This window comes from Falco peregrinus, chromosome 2 (assembly GCF_023634155.1).
Source record: "Falco peregrinus isolate bFalPer1 chromosome 2, bFalPer1.pri, whole genome shotgun sequence".
Lineage (NCBI taxonomy): Eukaryota > Metazoa > Chordata > Aves > Falconiformes > Falconidae > Falco > Falco peregrinus.
Window position 1 is genome coordinate 77747598 of NC_073722.1, and position 16154 is coordinate 77763751.

Consider the following 16154-nt stretch of genomic DNA (forward strand, 5'->3'; position numbering starts at 1 on the left):
TCTTTCTGATAATACAATGTTTTCTCTATGAATGCTGTAGCTAATAAAAACAGAATGCCAAGCTGCTTATGGGAAACAGATTTTTACAGATCCTAAACAAATGCCCTGCATACTTCATGTACAGATAATAAAAGAACAAAGTAACCCTTCTAAGGAAAATTTATATCTTGATAAAAAAAATCTATCTGTATATTTGTGTTCCAAAAAACTGTTTTTAAAGGCCCAGAACCTAATAATGGCAGTGCTTGAGGCCAAAATCAGGGACTTGAGAGGCCTGCGCTGAGGTTTCTGTACCTCCTGGCACCAGGAGCTGTGCTGCAGTTGGGACCATGAAGCTCTTCTGCTGTGCACCACTGAGGGAGCAGTTCAGGACCGTTCTGTGCCTTCTCCCGTGCAATATCCAGACAAGGAGTTTCTCCCTGGGGCAGTCCACATAGGAGGTGGTTTTGAGCTTGCCTATCACGTTGCATGTTCACAGGAGCATTTTGCTTTCAGGAGGAAAACCGAGGTGCCTCAAAGCCAAATGAAGCTGCAGCCACAGGGGAAAAAAGGGGGTGTCAGGGAGCAGTGTGGGGAGGGTGACTCGCAGCCCCCTTCTCCTGAAGCTATGCCACGTCAAGTAAAATAAATCACGTTTCATTGGAGGGGGTGGTGGTGTCACAAGTGTGTGTGACTTGATATTGTCTAGGGCATTCAGCTGGGAAAATGTGGGTGCACGTGGGGAGACAGTTCTGGGTTGCAGCCCATGCATCAAGACGAGCTTATGGGCTTTACATTAAGGCAGCCATTTGTTAGGACATGTAAGCAGAGCACAGAGACTCTGCTCCAGGCTTCTTTCTTTTCCCTGGCCTCAGTCATTACAGTGGGTGTTTGGGCCTCCTTTCTCTTTTTCAAAGACCCTTTAACTCACTTTTAAAAAGTTGCCAACCATTAGTGTATTCATTTGTTGTTTTTTGACCTGTTCAGCTGTAAATTTGTGTTGGACACAGGAGCCATACTTAACTGCTTGCACCCCAGGTATGCTCAGCTAACATCAGCAATGTGATTTTAAAAAAGGGATTGGGATGTTGAGCAATCAAATGGTAGCTGGCATGTAGACTGTTGTCGTACCACAGCTAGGCTCTTTCTGTGTCTGAAGCACTTCATCTCCTCTAGGCTTTTCATAGCCATATGCAAAGAAGGGCTCGTGGCAGGGTGTGTGAAGTTTACATTAGTATTTGTCGAGTGTTGCATGATCTACAGCAGCGTGTCCGCTCGCTGTAATAACACCAGCATGTGACTGGAAGTCTTCAGACAAATCTGTTATTAGAGTTGACTACTGTGATTAGTAAATGTGACCATGCAGAAGCTTTAGGCTAGGCACATGCTATGTATTTGTCTTCATTATCTTTGCCCTCCCTGACTGCAGGGAGCTGCGAAGGCTGGGGCAAAGGGCTGCCACAGGCAGGCATTTTCTTAAAAGCAGAGAAGATGTGGCTTTGAGCAACCTGGTCCGGTGGAAGGTGTCCCTGCCCATGGCAGGGGGGTCGGAACTAGGTGATCTTTAGAGGTCCCTTCCAACCTAAACCGTTCTATGATTTGTATAGATCTTTGAAAGAGCAAGCAGGAGTGGAAACTGGTTTTGTTAGTTACCACTTTTGTGGTGTAAATACTGTACAAAGCAAAATAAGGAAAAGAGGCCTTGATATTTGGGTCTATACTATGTAATTACTGATGTAATTGCTATATATCACTATTTTGGCAGAGTTTCCCCTTTGCCAGCCCCGTGATTATTTAAACCAATGGGCATATTTGTATCTTGTTTAGTATTCTCAGTTTTACAAATGACTATGGGACATGTAACCGAAATACAGTCATTGCTACTTTAACGTTACAATCAGTGGTTAGAACAGATTGGGTCCTGAGCACTTTCAAACCCAGAAGAAAGGGTACTTCTGGCATCTTTTATTCTAATCAGGAGAAAGTCTTTCCAGTTCAGCATCTAGGCAGAAAAACGAGCAGCCTAATTAGACCAAGATTTCTCAAGAACAGAGAAAGCATTTCTCACTATTTTTGGCATGCTGTGCTATCAAACTTGTGAGCTTTGTGTAAAATGTTTAGGAAAGAAACATACGTCATAATAAATGTGCTATTAGTTCTACACCAACATAACTAATTAGGTCCTTGGTTCAGTGTGAAAAAACGAATAATGTGCTGCAGTGTGCAGCTTTGTATTACTCAGTCTTTTTCTGCTCTTGAGCAAACTTGTTCTGCGTGCCAAAGGTGAGAGCATTAATTGAGTACAGAACCTGTTTATAAATCCAGCGCAGCTCATGGTTTGACGGGTGCCACTGCTGTTCATTCTCACCTTGCTGCTGTCTGTAATTAACCTTCTGCAACTTGAAATTGTCCATGAAATGAAGGATGGTCTTTGGTTTCGGCAAAATTAAAGCCAAAATTAAAGCAGCCAAATTCCTACTGCATCTCAAAGTCATCACCTGGCCGTGTGGGCAACCAGGGAACGAGCCAAAAGACTCATAGGCTTGGTCATCTAGGTAAATAAAATTGTGGGCAAGAGGAGGATACAAGCCTTGTGGGGACTTTGGCCAGGTAATGCCGTATGACAGTTTTGGTACAACCTGTGTTGCTCCCTAACGGTGGCGTTCAGTACCACCAAAGAGGAGACGGGCTGCCAGATAGAGTTACCTGCATCTGTGTGCACTAGCACATGTGAGTGAAGATGAGTTTCATGTATGAGTCTGCCCTCCTCCTGCTAAATTTGGGACCAGTCAAGTGCCTGCTGGAGTCAGCGGGACCCTCCCTGTTGACCTCAGTGGACAGAGCTTGGTGTGGACCCAGGGAGCAGAAGCACCTTCCCCAGCACCTCCTCCATGCCCTATGCTCCCAGTGCTCCCCTTGTGCTGCCTCTGGTACCTGCTGGGCCTCTCTGTTAGCCGGTTTAACTCACTCAAATGACCGAAAAATAGGCAAAAGGAAAAAAAAACCAACACCAAAGTAAAATGCGTTAGTTTCTGCCTTCTGATGAGTCATAGCAGTGGGGGGAAGGAGCAGCCTGGGTCTGGGGCAAGGCTGGGGCTGGGACAGCAGCAGGGAGGTTCGCCGGGAAGAGAGCAGAAGCCCTGTCTTGGTCAGCGAGCTGCCAGACTGCCTGGGCTGCATGTGAAACCACAGCCGAATTCCTCATGTCAGTGTCTTTATTTTGGTTATTGTTTGAAGGAGTCTCCTTATATCCAGTTTCCAATCAAAACATCATGTACTCCCTAAAATCTGAGCTCAAATGTGAACATGTTGCACTACAGGGACTGAAGTCTACCAGTTGTATAACATAGATGAATGCCTTTGAAAAACAAATCCTTAATCAGTGTTACACTCCATTTGTTCTTTAAATTTTCATTTTCCATTTAAGTGGCTGTTTCATTGCTATGAGAAACATTAAGAGCTATTCATGTTTTTCTTCTTGTGGCTCTTTTAAAACTGAACTTCCCTCGTTATTAATGTCCTGGTGGTGGATATTCTCACTTACCTGCCCTGTGCTCATAGCTTGGGTCCAAAATTACCTGCAAAGGGTTTTAGTTTCTTCATGCAGAAATTTATGCATTATGATTTTAATTATTTGAATGTTTCCATTGTAAAGGACCATTTCTTTCTCACTGTATTGTTGTTGTAATTGTATATTATGTTAACTTAGGCAGAAACATTATTTTACTTCTGTTATGTCTTTTGTCAGCCTGTGGTTGATTCAATATTGACTTGTAAAAATAACATCAATGAAATTGCAGCTAGGTTGTAACTCTTTTTTTTTTTTTTTTTTTTAAATCCAGCCACCAAAAAAAAGTAAAACAAAGGTGCAAAATGCAGGCAGGTCAAAAGGCCATTTCAGCATAAGGGGAGATGAGGAAAAGCTACATATTCTAAGAAGAAGAAAAGCTAGGTAGGCTAACAAACCATTTATTTCTACACAGGTGCTGTCTCTGGTCAAAAAGGCTGAAGAGGTCGCTTTTCTGCTCTGACTTCCTCCTGTGAATATGTAACCAAGGTAAGTCACTGCTGCAAATTACCTCTGACACTCGTGAACATTTTTTGCTCTGGGATACCCTTTCCGTTTGAGTAGATCTTTCTTCTGCTAATGAATCACCATCTTAAATAATAATGAAACCTCAGAATGATAAGTGTTTTGAAGCTCGATGAGAAATATGTTTTCATTCCAGCATGAGCTTCTTTCAGGTCAAAACAATACTTGTGGGAAAAGCTAGACTTTTCCAACACTTCACTGCCTGAAAATGTCAGCGACAGTTTTTTCTGAAATGGTTATTGAAACTTATTCAAAGCATGGTATAAAAATGTTTTGTCTAAAAAAACCCCAACCATAACCACTTTTGATAAAAGATCATTTCAAAGCAACACTTGACAAACACACAAGCCTCAAACTTCAGAAAACAGGAAAGAAAATAACATCCCAAATATCCCCCAATATAGCCTTTTTTTAAAAAAGATCAGTCATCACCACCTATCAGCTCATTAGTCTACACAGGCAAAGGGCTATCTCTGGAGAGAGTTTCACCTCAGCTGTCTCTCTGGATTCAGGAAGTGCCTCTCAATCCGTCTGGTGCTGAGGGCGGCTCTGCCCATGCCTGCTCTCATCGGGCATTCGGATCTCCCAGCAAGCTCTGCCGTGCTGCTCGGTCTCTGTGCCTGCAGCTTCCACGTACGGATGTGTCAGGTTCCTTGTCTCCTTCATGCCTCTTTTAGCAAGCCAAAGATAAATTATGCAGAGTAATTTTGTACACTGCTAGGCGCATTTCTTACACAAGATTTTACCAGGTTCCCATGACAAAATCTGGAAGGACATTTTTTTTTTTTTCCTTTTTCCTTTTTTTACATTTTCTTTCTACCAACACCAGCAAGAATTCACTGGTAGTACAGCCGAGTATTTCTTACAAGTTGTTTAAAAATAGAACTTAATCCCCCCACATGTTTCTTAGTATGCAGCCCCATCCTCCATGAGGCAAAAGCTTCTGGCTGCACAGCCACGTGCAGGAAAATATTGCTGCATCTTTTCAGATAGAGACATAAGGACCTATGTAGTGTTAAGTAATACAGAGGGTTAATGTATTCTGGAAAGCCATGCAGAAAGTAAGCAGGCGTTCCTACCTCAGGGTAGGACAATGGGGTTTTTTGTAAAGAAAATGTTAATGTATGCTTAAGCCCTTCCAAGGTATCTCACAGGTCACTATTACATCATCGATGATTTACATTTTCTGCTCTGTATCATTTTGTATTGCTGGCTTGGGAAAGCAAGCTAAGGCTATATAAATGCTGGGTGTGCTTGAACGGTGTGCATTCAGCTTCTAATACCTTAATGACTGCTTTCTTCTCTCTTATTTATCATCATTATTATGTGTCTGTGAACAAAGTGTTTAGCAGGATCGCAGAAGAGGCTGCCTAATGTTTAACTACCAGATTTGTGAGAAGGAGAAGGATGGGACAGAGAGGAATAATTTTAAGAAGCAGGGAATAAATACAGGCTTTTAAATTTAGTTCTTGGCTGTCATCGTCCTAATCAGCAGTGGGTCTATTCGATGTCTCAGTTCAGAGTGTGAATAGTGTCGCTTTGTGTCTGTCACAATGATTAATGTCGTCTTCTTTGGTAATAAACCAGTAACACATACAGAGTCATATACTAAATCTATAGAGTACGCTGTCCCAGAACAATTATGTGACATATACCCAGTTACATCAGTGGGATGTAACTCTTCATGGCTGAAAAAGCAGACTGATGACATCTTAGGGGTGTCTGCTGAACCTGCATTCAGGGGACTAGATAGAAACAATACCCCTATGAATATACATAGAATTCAGTAATAGTTGTTTAACTTCTATTCCCTATTCGTTTTGGATTGTTCTCCTCATCATGGAAACCAGCTTCTCTGCACATTCCACAAAGCAGCAGAAATGGAGGGACAATAAAATCACAGCTCAGTGCAGCATATTCATCATGTAATATCTCTGATCCTTTCCTGGAACCGGTAAGAGAAATGGGGTATATCCCACTGAATCCAAAATGTGGTTGTACTCATATTACGTGCGCAATGGTTATGAAAGGCAGATCTTAAAGCAAATCAGTAAATTCATATTAATTTTAGTGGGCTTTTGACCAGCCCTAAGCTGAAGCCTGTGGCTTTCAGGAATTTGATATCTACATTTTTATTTTGCTTTTAAACAATTCCAAGACTCCCAGCTTTCATTTCTTATATTACAGCAACCTTTCTCAGGAGTATTTTCTCATGCCATGCAAGCTAGTAGGTGACTGGAGTTTCAGAAGCAGATGAAAGAGAGCTTTATCCGCTTTCTTCCTAAAGGAGGTATTTCTTAACTGACCTGGTCTTGAAGAAACATTCAGCTCTGGGTTGTTTGTGTTTGTGGAGCAGAGTGATCATACTTTATGTGACAGCTGGCAGTAAAATACTATGTGATATCTTCAATTTTCGTCTTATTCAATAAATAGATTAGTATAGAGTTAAATACATAACTTAAATATTGCAGGATCTATTAGGTAAATCTCTGACAGACAAGACAGCATGCTTTACACCAAAGAGATTCACCTGACCAGACTTTTATGGTATTGGTTTCACGTTGAGAAATTTAGCTTTCTGAAACAACTGGCAAGTGATGCTGGAGCTGCTCAAGTTGCAGTAAGAATTGAAGAATTATCATTTGGAAGGCATCACCAACACATTCTCTTTTGGCATAACCTGTAAGTTACAGTAATTTAGGGTTCTTACGAGATTTTCATACCCTGTGACACTGAATATAATTCCACACTGTGTTAATGAAGGTCAATGTTCATGGAGTTACGTGGTTAGAGTAATGGAATTAATAGTACTTCAGTATTGTATTTCACACACAAATAGCTGTAACACTCAGCTCTCACACATTGCAATGTGTAGCTGGCATCCATAGCCTCTGTTTTCAGAAATTAGGGGGAACTGAGTAGTCAAGATCCCATGATCTTTCTGTAGGAAAGTCAAATGCAGATTTTGGCTCAACTGAGTCCTAGTGCAGGAACCACTGCAGAGCATTGCTTCTCTGGGTTTAAGGAATATGTATGACCTGTATGTTTTTCCTCACTCAAGGATAATTGCTGAACTTTCTCAGCATGGCTGAAGATGATGGACATAAAAAGGTGCAGGTTTGGACTGGTAACAAAGATCTGTACTGGTTTTGTTTGCATATAAAGAATGCATGCATAGACTTTGTTACTGTTGTCAATTAATATGCAGCGTGCGAGTGACTGTTCCTCAGAAAATGCACAGTTTGACTTTCTGCACAATCTTTTTTAGGCTTTGGCATGCATGGTTTCACAAAAAATATGCCTAGGTGACAGGCTGGGGGCCATGATTTTGGTCTGCTTTTGGCAATGGCCCTGCTGGAGCCTGGGGATGATGGTGGCTGCTGGAGCAGCAGTCTTGGGAACAGAATTACGTTTGTTGTGTTTTGTTATTTTCCCCCACCCTGTGAACCATAGGCATGCTAACTGTAAGGTATGTATCTCTGGTTGAAGGAGAAGATAAGCCCTGCTGGTTGTCCTTTTTATTTCCTTGTTTGGAAGCAGGGGTGCTGTGTACAGCTGTGGATGGTTTTGCTGATACATGCTCCAGTGCACAGTACATCCTTAGAAAGGCTCTTCAGAGCTGAAACAAGCTCCTGAAGTTAGCTGCTGTGAGCTTGAAGACCCTGGCCCATCTGTTGCTGCTCAGCAGAACTGAGTTGCAGACTGAATGCGTGTTTTTTTAAGACCAGTAACGTTTGGCCTGTCTTTGCAAATTATTTTGAAAACCCCCACGCTTTAAACTCTAACACTGCAAGATACTGGCCTCTTATTTTTGCTTTGATCTTTGGCGAATTCAGTTGCTGCAGCTTAGTCTCACTGTCGCTTTTCATAGGGCTGGGGCAACGTGTGATTTTTCTGTACAGCCTGACATGAGTCAGAGGAGCTGATGCGGTTTACTTTTGCCTAATGTTTCACCAGTTCTATTAAATAAGTTAATCATGATTGGAAATCCAGCAATGAGACACACAGAAAATCTTGTTCTTGTGAAATAATTCAGCAAATTTGTTACTTGCCATCTCAGTCAATGTTATGTAGTCCTCTTTTTATCAACTAGTCATTTATGAATATCACAAGAATGCTGTAGATTAGGAAACCTATTTCATGTGTGCTACAGCCGCATTTAGTTTCAGAAGGAGGGAATATATAGAAGTTTAGAACGCTTTTAATGTTTGGCGTCTAAGAAAGGAAGTAGCCACCATGAATCGTGGGTTGTGCTGACTAACTCCAAAGCATAAAGTTTTCATTTGTAAAGGTTTAAGGGATAAACTGTTTTTCTGTGAATTCAGTAAATGACTGTATAACTTCCAGACAGGTCTCTCAAATTTCATCATAATAACTATTTATGGAACTAATAACTATTTATGAACAAACCCAACATGCTGAATCTTCTGCTTGACCACTGGCGGCCTTAAAATATATTAGCAAGCTGGTGATATCATTGCCTTTGTGCTGGTGAGTATAGCTAGCCACATACTTCTATAGCTTGGTCAGGAACAGTTTAAAAATTATTTTGGCAGATATCTGGGTGCTGTTATGAACTTACTTAACTCCTTTTTCTGTTTCCAGACCATTTAGTTTTAAATCTCTCATGTGACATTTGTTAATCAGGATATATATAGAATCAAGAGCAAATGAAAATTAGAATAATGAGAATAGGACACAAAAAAATATATCTGTGATTTTCTGTTCATACATTTTCATTTTTATTGCGGTAATGAAATGCTTAATAACGTACTCTTCAGCTGATGAAATATATTGTGAGATGGTCGAATTAGCGCATATTTTTGAAAACTCCAATGACAATAAAAGGATACATAGTTTTATGACTAGGTAGCGATTTGGCAATATCACCTGCATGCTAAATGCAGCTAAAATAACGTAACTAATGAGATAATATGGGATAACATATGGGAGTAAATAAAAAGGTGTTGGACAGGTGAAGAAATGCTTTAAGTTAAATCCAAAATATAGGTACAGTTCAAATAACATTACTGTTCTGACTCAGGCTCATGAAAGTATGGAAAGTGAGAGTTAAGGCTGCCTCTATACTTAATATGCCCTGGTGCCTCTCCAGCAAATATTTTATTATGTGAGCTCTCCCAGTGCTTTTGGAACGTCTGCTGCATCTTGGACCTCCATAGGGGTTTGACAGTGAATTTTTTCCTGTAGACCGTCAAGCAAGGACAAAAGTCTGGAGAACTGGGAGAGAGAAAAATCTTCCGTTCCATTTTTGGGCTGTTACAGGCAAATAAATGTGCAGCCTGCGCCCTCATATTAAGTCATAGCTAAAATGCTTTGTTTAAAAATTTGGACTGTGGTTAGAGTTTGGGCAGAAGACATTCATTTTATGTCCCCAGAAAAAGCTTTAGTTGCAGAGGAAGTTTCTTCCACCCCTTCTGCATAGAGTGTTAGGCAAACCTGTGGTCAAAGCTCTGCTCTTCCTGACTCAGATCAAAAGCTTTAGAGGAAAGCTGGTGAAAGGGAAGATGAACTCAAGTCTTCTCTGCTGTAGGCTGATACCCTGATGTTGAACTATTCTCATGTGATGCCATGAAAAGCATAGTTTCCTTCTCCTATGGGGCAAAAGCAACATTCAAAGCTTTAAGAGCTGGCATAAAATAAAATGGCTGGTTGGTGCCTTAGGTGGTGATGGGAATGGAAGATGAGGATTTCAGTCTCGGCACTTACACGCTCTTCCTTATTGCACTATGTGAGCCTCCTGCACATTCCCATGAACTGGTGTTATAGCTGCCTGTTTTACAATAGGAACGTGAAAGCAAGATGTGTTGCAGACCTGGGAGCTGGTTCCTCTTCATGCAAGTATCTCATCCAGTGTGACGCTCCCGAGATCTCTGTCCTCACGACTGCAGGTTTTCTGTATACAGCCAAAAAGGTTACTGATTTCCTTTGGGTTGTCGTTTGTCCCTGTATACTTTAGCTGCCCAGTTTTCCCATTGATATATATATAAATAAGAATAAAAATAAAAACCCAATTCAATTAGTTGATTCAAGAGTAAGTGGTATAAACCAGTATCCCTGGCATTGCTGGCTGTTCTGTGGAGATCAGAGTTGATAACTCTTTAGTTTAGCAGTTAGTGTACTCTGAAAACAAATTCTTTTGTTTTAATTTTCTTTTTCTTCTTAGGCTGAAACAAAATACCTTTATACTTACCACCAACAGCTCCCAAGACTTAGGGAAAATTAGCAAGGTTATAAAACCTACAGAGTGTGTGTGGTTTGCTGTTGCAGCTGCACTTTAAAGGAAAAGTAATATACTCACTTGTCCTCCTTAGAAAAGCATCTATAAATTAGCACTCTTTGAAAAGTTCCTGATGCCTAGCACAATTTTTATATATTACAGCTAAAATGTGGGTCCTTCACTTTCAACACTTCAATCAATTGAAACTGTCTTGTCAAGGTCTGAGGCATCTCTGTCCCAATCCTTTTCTTTATAACGTTTTCTGACCCGGTCTCTTTCTTCTAAGGGGCTGAGAAATGGGGTGCCTTAGAGTGCAGAGTCCCCACAGGGGCTCAGTGCCTCTGCAGAGGTCTGTAAGGCCAGCTGTCCATACGTGACCATGGCTGGAGGTGCCGCATCCTGCACAGCTCCCCTGTGGGCTGTGGGGCTGATGACCATCATGCCTTTGGCATCAATGGGTTCATCTACTTCAAAGCACCTTGGGAGGGTTTGTGCCTGCACCAGCCTGCTAACATCTCTGTTTCCATCCAGTAGTGCTGCAACAGTTGTTTATCCACCACCCTTCAGCTCAGCTGGGGTTAAGGGCATACTTCGAAAATGCAGCACCTTGTGCCTTCTTGCAGTACTAAGAATGAAGAGAAGAAATTTGAAACAAATGAGAAGGATTTGTGTTAACTCTGTTGCCAAGGAGTCTTTCTTAAGCTCTCTGCTTCCATAATATCTGAATCAAAATAATATTGACTCTCTTAGATCTTCCAGTTTCTTTGCTTTTAGTGTATCAGCGCTAGGACAAAGCAGTTACGGTCCCCAGAGATGCACATGGGTGAGCTGAGTGAGGCAGAGGTATTAGAGTTGCTCTTGTCCTTCCATGCCCTGTCCTCTGCCTTTGTTAATCTGCATGTGCAAATTAAGCTGAAATTAAACTCTTAATTTATTACCATGTTGTGGTGACAGCAGGCAGGATCAGAACACTTTACAAACACGTAGCACCACATTAACATCAGAAACAGATTCTTCCCCAGAGAGGAGAGAAGATTTTAAAGAATGCAGAAAGACACCACAGGGCTGTAATCCCTCTCACTGCACAGAAAACAACTGATTGTTGTTGAAACAGTCAGAGGGGGAGGTGGGTCCAATAATCTGCAGAACATATGTAGGATATGGCTTTTCCACTCTCAAGAGCGGAGATGAGAAACTTGAAATAAACGTTTTGGGGGAAAAATGGAGGGGGTAAAAAAAAAGGGGGGGGGGGGAACAAACAAACAAAAAAAAGGAAAAACCTCGTGTCAATAAAGAAAAGAGAAAAAAGACACTGTATGTTAATAACACAGTGTGAATGCCTGGAGAAGTGAACTGCTTCAAGGAGCATCCCTCTGGATGCAGATTGTCTCTGCTACAGAGGTCTACAGGCTCTGCCTGCATTCCCATGCTGTCTTTACTTGTCATCGCCTGTTTTTTGGAGGGCACTGAGCCACCTCCTTGTTCCTTCATGGGATGCTAACAGGTATCCCAGAACTGGTAAGGGCCATCTGTGCAGAAGCCCTGTGGTCCTGATTTAGTAAAGCACTTAAACACATGCTTAAGGGATTTGCTGAAGTGGATGCTGCACTCTCCACTGGCTTCCTCCACGTCTCCTGGTTCCCTGACCGTTTGGCTCTGCAAGTGCTTCAGGATGCTCCCACTGATGAAAGCTGGGTCCCTCTCCTCCTCCGCAGTGTCAAAGGTGAGGCAGGCACACCAGCCTTGCCTCAGCAGGTAGGTCTTTTATTTTGTGGTGGTAGATGAGCTCGCTGTCCCCACGCTCGTCCCAGCAGGTAGGAATGTTCTGTGGCACGTGGGGCCACATCACGTTGTCCTGTCTTGCTGATGCTGACAGTCCCATAGGGCACGGTCCCCAGCCCTGCCAGCATGCTGCCCTCAGCCCGCCAGGTACCTGCTGGGGGCACTAGTCTCCAGGAGGTGACCACCCATCCCACTGGCTCTACTCCAGCACTGTCACCCCCTGCCCAGAGGGTCTCATGCTGCAGAGGGTCTTCCACAGGGCTGTGCCTTCTTTTGGTGGCAGTGGTGAAAGGGACGGAAAAAAGCTTCGTTGAAGTGTTTGTGTTTTAGAGGCATTTTTGCTTTAACGTTACTGCATTTGGGTGGGTTGTCCTTGCCGTGAGGGGAGCAGGAATGAGATTTCAAAGCCTTTGAAAATATGACAATTTTAAAGGTTACTGGCTGGATGAAGGCCTTAGACACCCCTTTTAAAAATCCTAAATTCCTAATCTTTGACATCATGTAAGTGATTTAAGGCCCTCCATCTGAAGGCTTTGGCAGGAGTAAGTTCCAGAGCTCCTAAGTCACTTCTCTCTTATTTAAAGCTTTACTTTCTCAGAATCTTTTCAATATGTTACCCTCGCTTCTGTATTCAACTTCAGATGACAAAATCTTCAGAAATGTTTGGAATCCCACAGAGGGTTGGTAAGACAAGTTTATTTATTCAGTCCTGCTTTGCTTCATCAAAGAGACCCCAAGCGGGAGGAGCTGGAGGGCCCCATCCGTTATGTCTCACCCAGCCCGAGAGGTGCTCCCGCCTCAGAAGCGATGCTCTGCGGGGAAATGCAAACTTGCCAGGCTTTACTTCCCTCAGCCCAGCGTGTGGTGCAGCACACTGATAGATGCATTGGTGTGACACGCTTGGGAGAGCAGCCAGGGGAGACACATTGCCTGGCAGAAGCAGGACACGTCCCCCCCGCATTATGTGCGAGTTGTGTGCTGGCTCAGCACCCGGCAGACTCCTTTGCCAAGCCAGGGGCTGGGGTGCCAGTCCCTGCGAGCCCCATCCTTCATGCAGCCACAGCCCCTTCCTGTGCGGGAGCAGGGCAGGAGCAGAGCCTGTGGCCACGCCGCTGAAGCCTCCAGAGACACCGGTACCGACAAGGTAAGGTGGCGTTACATCTTCTCTGCAGGGTCCACGTGGGCTTGTGAGTCAATTGCTGTGCCACTGTGTGTCCGCGTGGGATCCCTGAGCTTCCCCACGAGAGCCTGAATTCAGGTGGCTGGAGAAGCTGAGCCCACAGGCTAACATTGTGCCCCCCACCAACCGAAAAAAAACCAATATCCCTTTAAAGCTGGTATTTCAGGCCTCCGTAAAGCAGCTGATAAGGAAGTCTGAGTTAGCAGGATTGCTTTGTTTGGACGTTTTCCACTAGGGTTGAGGAACTTTGTACAGGGCAGACTCCGGGCTTTGGCATCTCTGTTAAGAACAAATCTCAGTTTGGGATTTTCAGTCAGGTAGTGCTGGGGCAGGGCAGATGTACAGGGTCAGGTACCACACCTCAGCACCGTTTCCCTGCATGGTGCTGCCATCTGCAAAGCAGGGAGCAGCGAGAAGATTATGCCTGAAACCATTCTGAAAATGAACATTTCTGCAAAGTCACCTGCAAGAAGCAAACCCCTTCAAAGGCTTCATTTGAGAAATAAACAATTTTTCCCTTAAGAGGCTTTAAAAGAAAGGGCCCTCTTGAAAGAAAAGAAAAGAAATCCTGGTGATTCAGCTGAACAGAGTGCAATTTACTCAGCAAAAATAAGAAAAAAAGGAATGAAAGTGTTAGCAGAGCCTTGATTATTGGTGACGGAGGGGCATTAGCCAAGTTATAATGGATTGTCAAACTAGGTTCATGTTTGTATAACCTCCCAAATTCCTTGCACTGAGTCAACATCTAGCCATCTGGGCTGGGGGGGCAGGGAATAACTTTTAGTTAAAAAAAATAAAATAATGTAAAAATCAGTTAAATTTATGTTTCTATTCTAAGGGAAGAAGTGTTTAAAAGGAAAACATACCTTTCAGAGTGAAGCATTTGTTTTTGTTCTTTACAAGTGCTTGTTTCAGTTCATGTTTGTTAAATGGCTTGTAGTTATTAAATCGTGGAGTTTCCCCTGCTAACATAAAAATAGGTGTGATTGGAAAATTTGTAGCAGGAAAATAAAACCGCCTTTCACCCACTTGGACTTCACTTGACTTGGTGAGATATTTGTAAACCCTGATTGACTTAAAAGCACACTTCTTTAGAAAAGAAGAACAATTAAGACAGAAATACGCTGGGAAGACACATAGAAGCTGCAGAAATAACACCATGAATCGTATGTCCACCCAAGGACGTGGCCATTCTCAAGTGGTGGTGCTTCCTGATGAAGGAAACACAAAACACTGGAGTATGAAACCAAGAACAGCTTGGGAAACGAAGATGGATTTTCTGTAGCAAATGTAATTTCATTTTCCAGCCTCCTCCTTGTGTATACAAATTCAGTCGTTTCCTATCATTAAGACCCCTTGGCTTTGATAGGCACAGCATGGACATCTTTAAAATGATGGTGCCCTGTTGTCAGTGTACTCGTGTGTGACAATAATTGTCCTGTGTTTTATGCTGCCCTGGCACCTGTGCTTGTCAAAAGCCCAGGGCAGTGAATAGATAGACATCAGCCAGCTTGAGATGGCTTTGGGTCAGGTCCTAATTATGCCTTGTGCTAATGAAAAAAAGGGATGATACCTCTGAGAGCAACTTTTGTGGCTTTGTCCTCCACTGCTGCATAAGGGAGCATGAAACAGTGCGATTATTTTCACAGGCATGGGTGCTGATGAGAGTACATGGCAAGAGGAGGAGACAGGGACAAACACCAGGATAGAGATTTGGCTCCAGGGGTGACCGTGGATGATTCTGCAGTGCAGCTGGCAGAAACGTTCCACCAAAGGTGCATCTGCTGGTGCCTGCAGATAATTTCTTGTGCCTGTTGATTTTGTCCAGTTAACCACCAAGAGATTTCCTTGGGAGTCACTATGCTGCTGGATCCGTGTAATTCTGAACAGAAAATCCTGTTGGTGCAGAGTCCCAGCATTTTGTTTTCCTATCGTGTATGTGGGCAGATTTACTAACTTGCAAAATTCAGTACATCATAATCAGTTTCTGGGTCATTAAAGAGACTTGGCAAACTTTTGCTGTACTTTGTTTTCTCTGTTTCAAGTCCAACCAGAGCAAGCGCCTTGACTTCGAGTGTTCTGATTTATTTCTTCTGTTTTCAGAAGTTATCTTTGTTTTTGTTACACAGAGGAAAAAGAAGACCCTGGTGGAACACTGCACTCATAAAACAACAAAAAAAGAAACAAATTATGAAAAAGAAACCTTTGAAGACATGGTATGTCAGCATTTAATTCCCATTCAAATGAAACTGCTTCATAAGAAATATATCCTGTCTAATTCTGATCCACTAATAAAAACTCTGTTTATTCAGCAAGGGTTAACTTTCTCTTCTGCACAAGGATCTAATTCATTTAAATCCCTACTGAGTTTTTAGCACACAAATGAAGTGTTATATGGTCTTTCTGGAGCTCTTGGCATTGGATGAATTTTTCCCATCATAACATGGACTTATTAGACACGTGCAAAGCCTCTCCACCTCACTGTGGCTGTGCCTGTGTGGCAGCAGGCAGCGCCGTAAGAGCCTTGAGGTGGCTGGGGCAGCTCAAGTCTCCCTGCAGCAGCCCTCCTGCAGGGACTAATCCCACCCGTTGGGGAGGATGGTGCTCTGTAGGTGTCCTGACCCAAGGTGCTTGTACTTTCGGAACTCTAGGAGGAGCGTGCATATCTTGCAGACCTGGGGATGCTAAGGAAATGCTTGTGCAATTTAAGCAAAAGTGAGCATCTTCACATGCTCTAGGTGGGGTCTTTGCTGCAAGCCTATTGCTTTTGGTAGCTGCTGGGATGTTATGCCATGAAGTATTTTAGGTTGATGACACTCAAGGCCAGGCTTGCAGCTCTGATGTATGGAACATAGAGATCTAGAGGTAATGCTGAGTCCAGG

The 16154-nt window shown here is 42.9% G+C and overlaps 1 long non-coding RNA gene across 1 annotated transcript; it reads left to right on the top strand.

Moving 5' to 3' along the window:
- Positions 1 to 3895: 3895 nt before the first annotated feature.
- LOC129783906 (uncharacterized) lies at positions 3896 to 7251 on the top strand. Its single transcript, XR_008745996.1, has 2 exons — positions 3896 to 4036; positions 5923 to 7251. It is a non-coding gene; the product is annotated as an uncharacterized LOC129783906 (long non-coding RNA).
- Positions 7252 to 16154: the final 8903 nt, after the last annotated feature.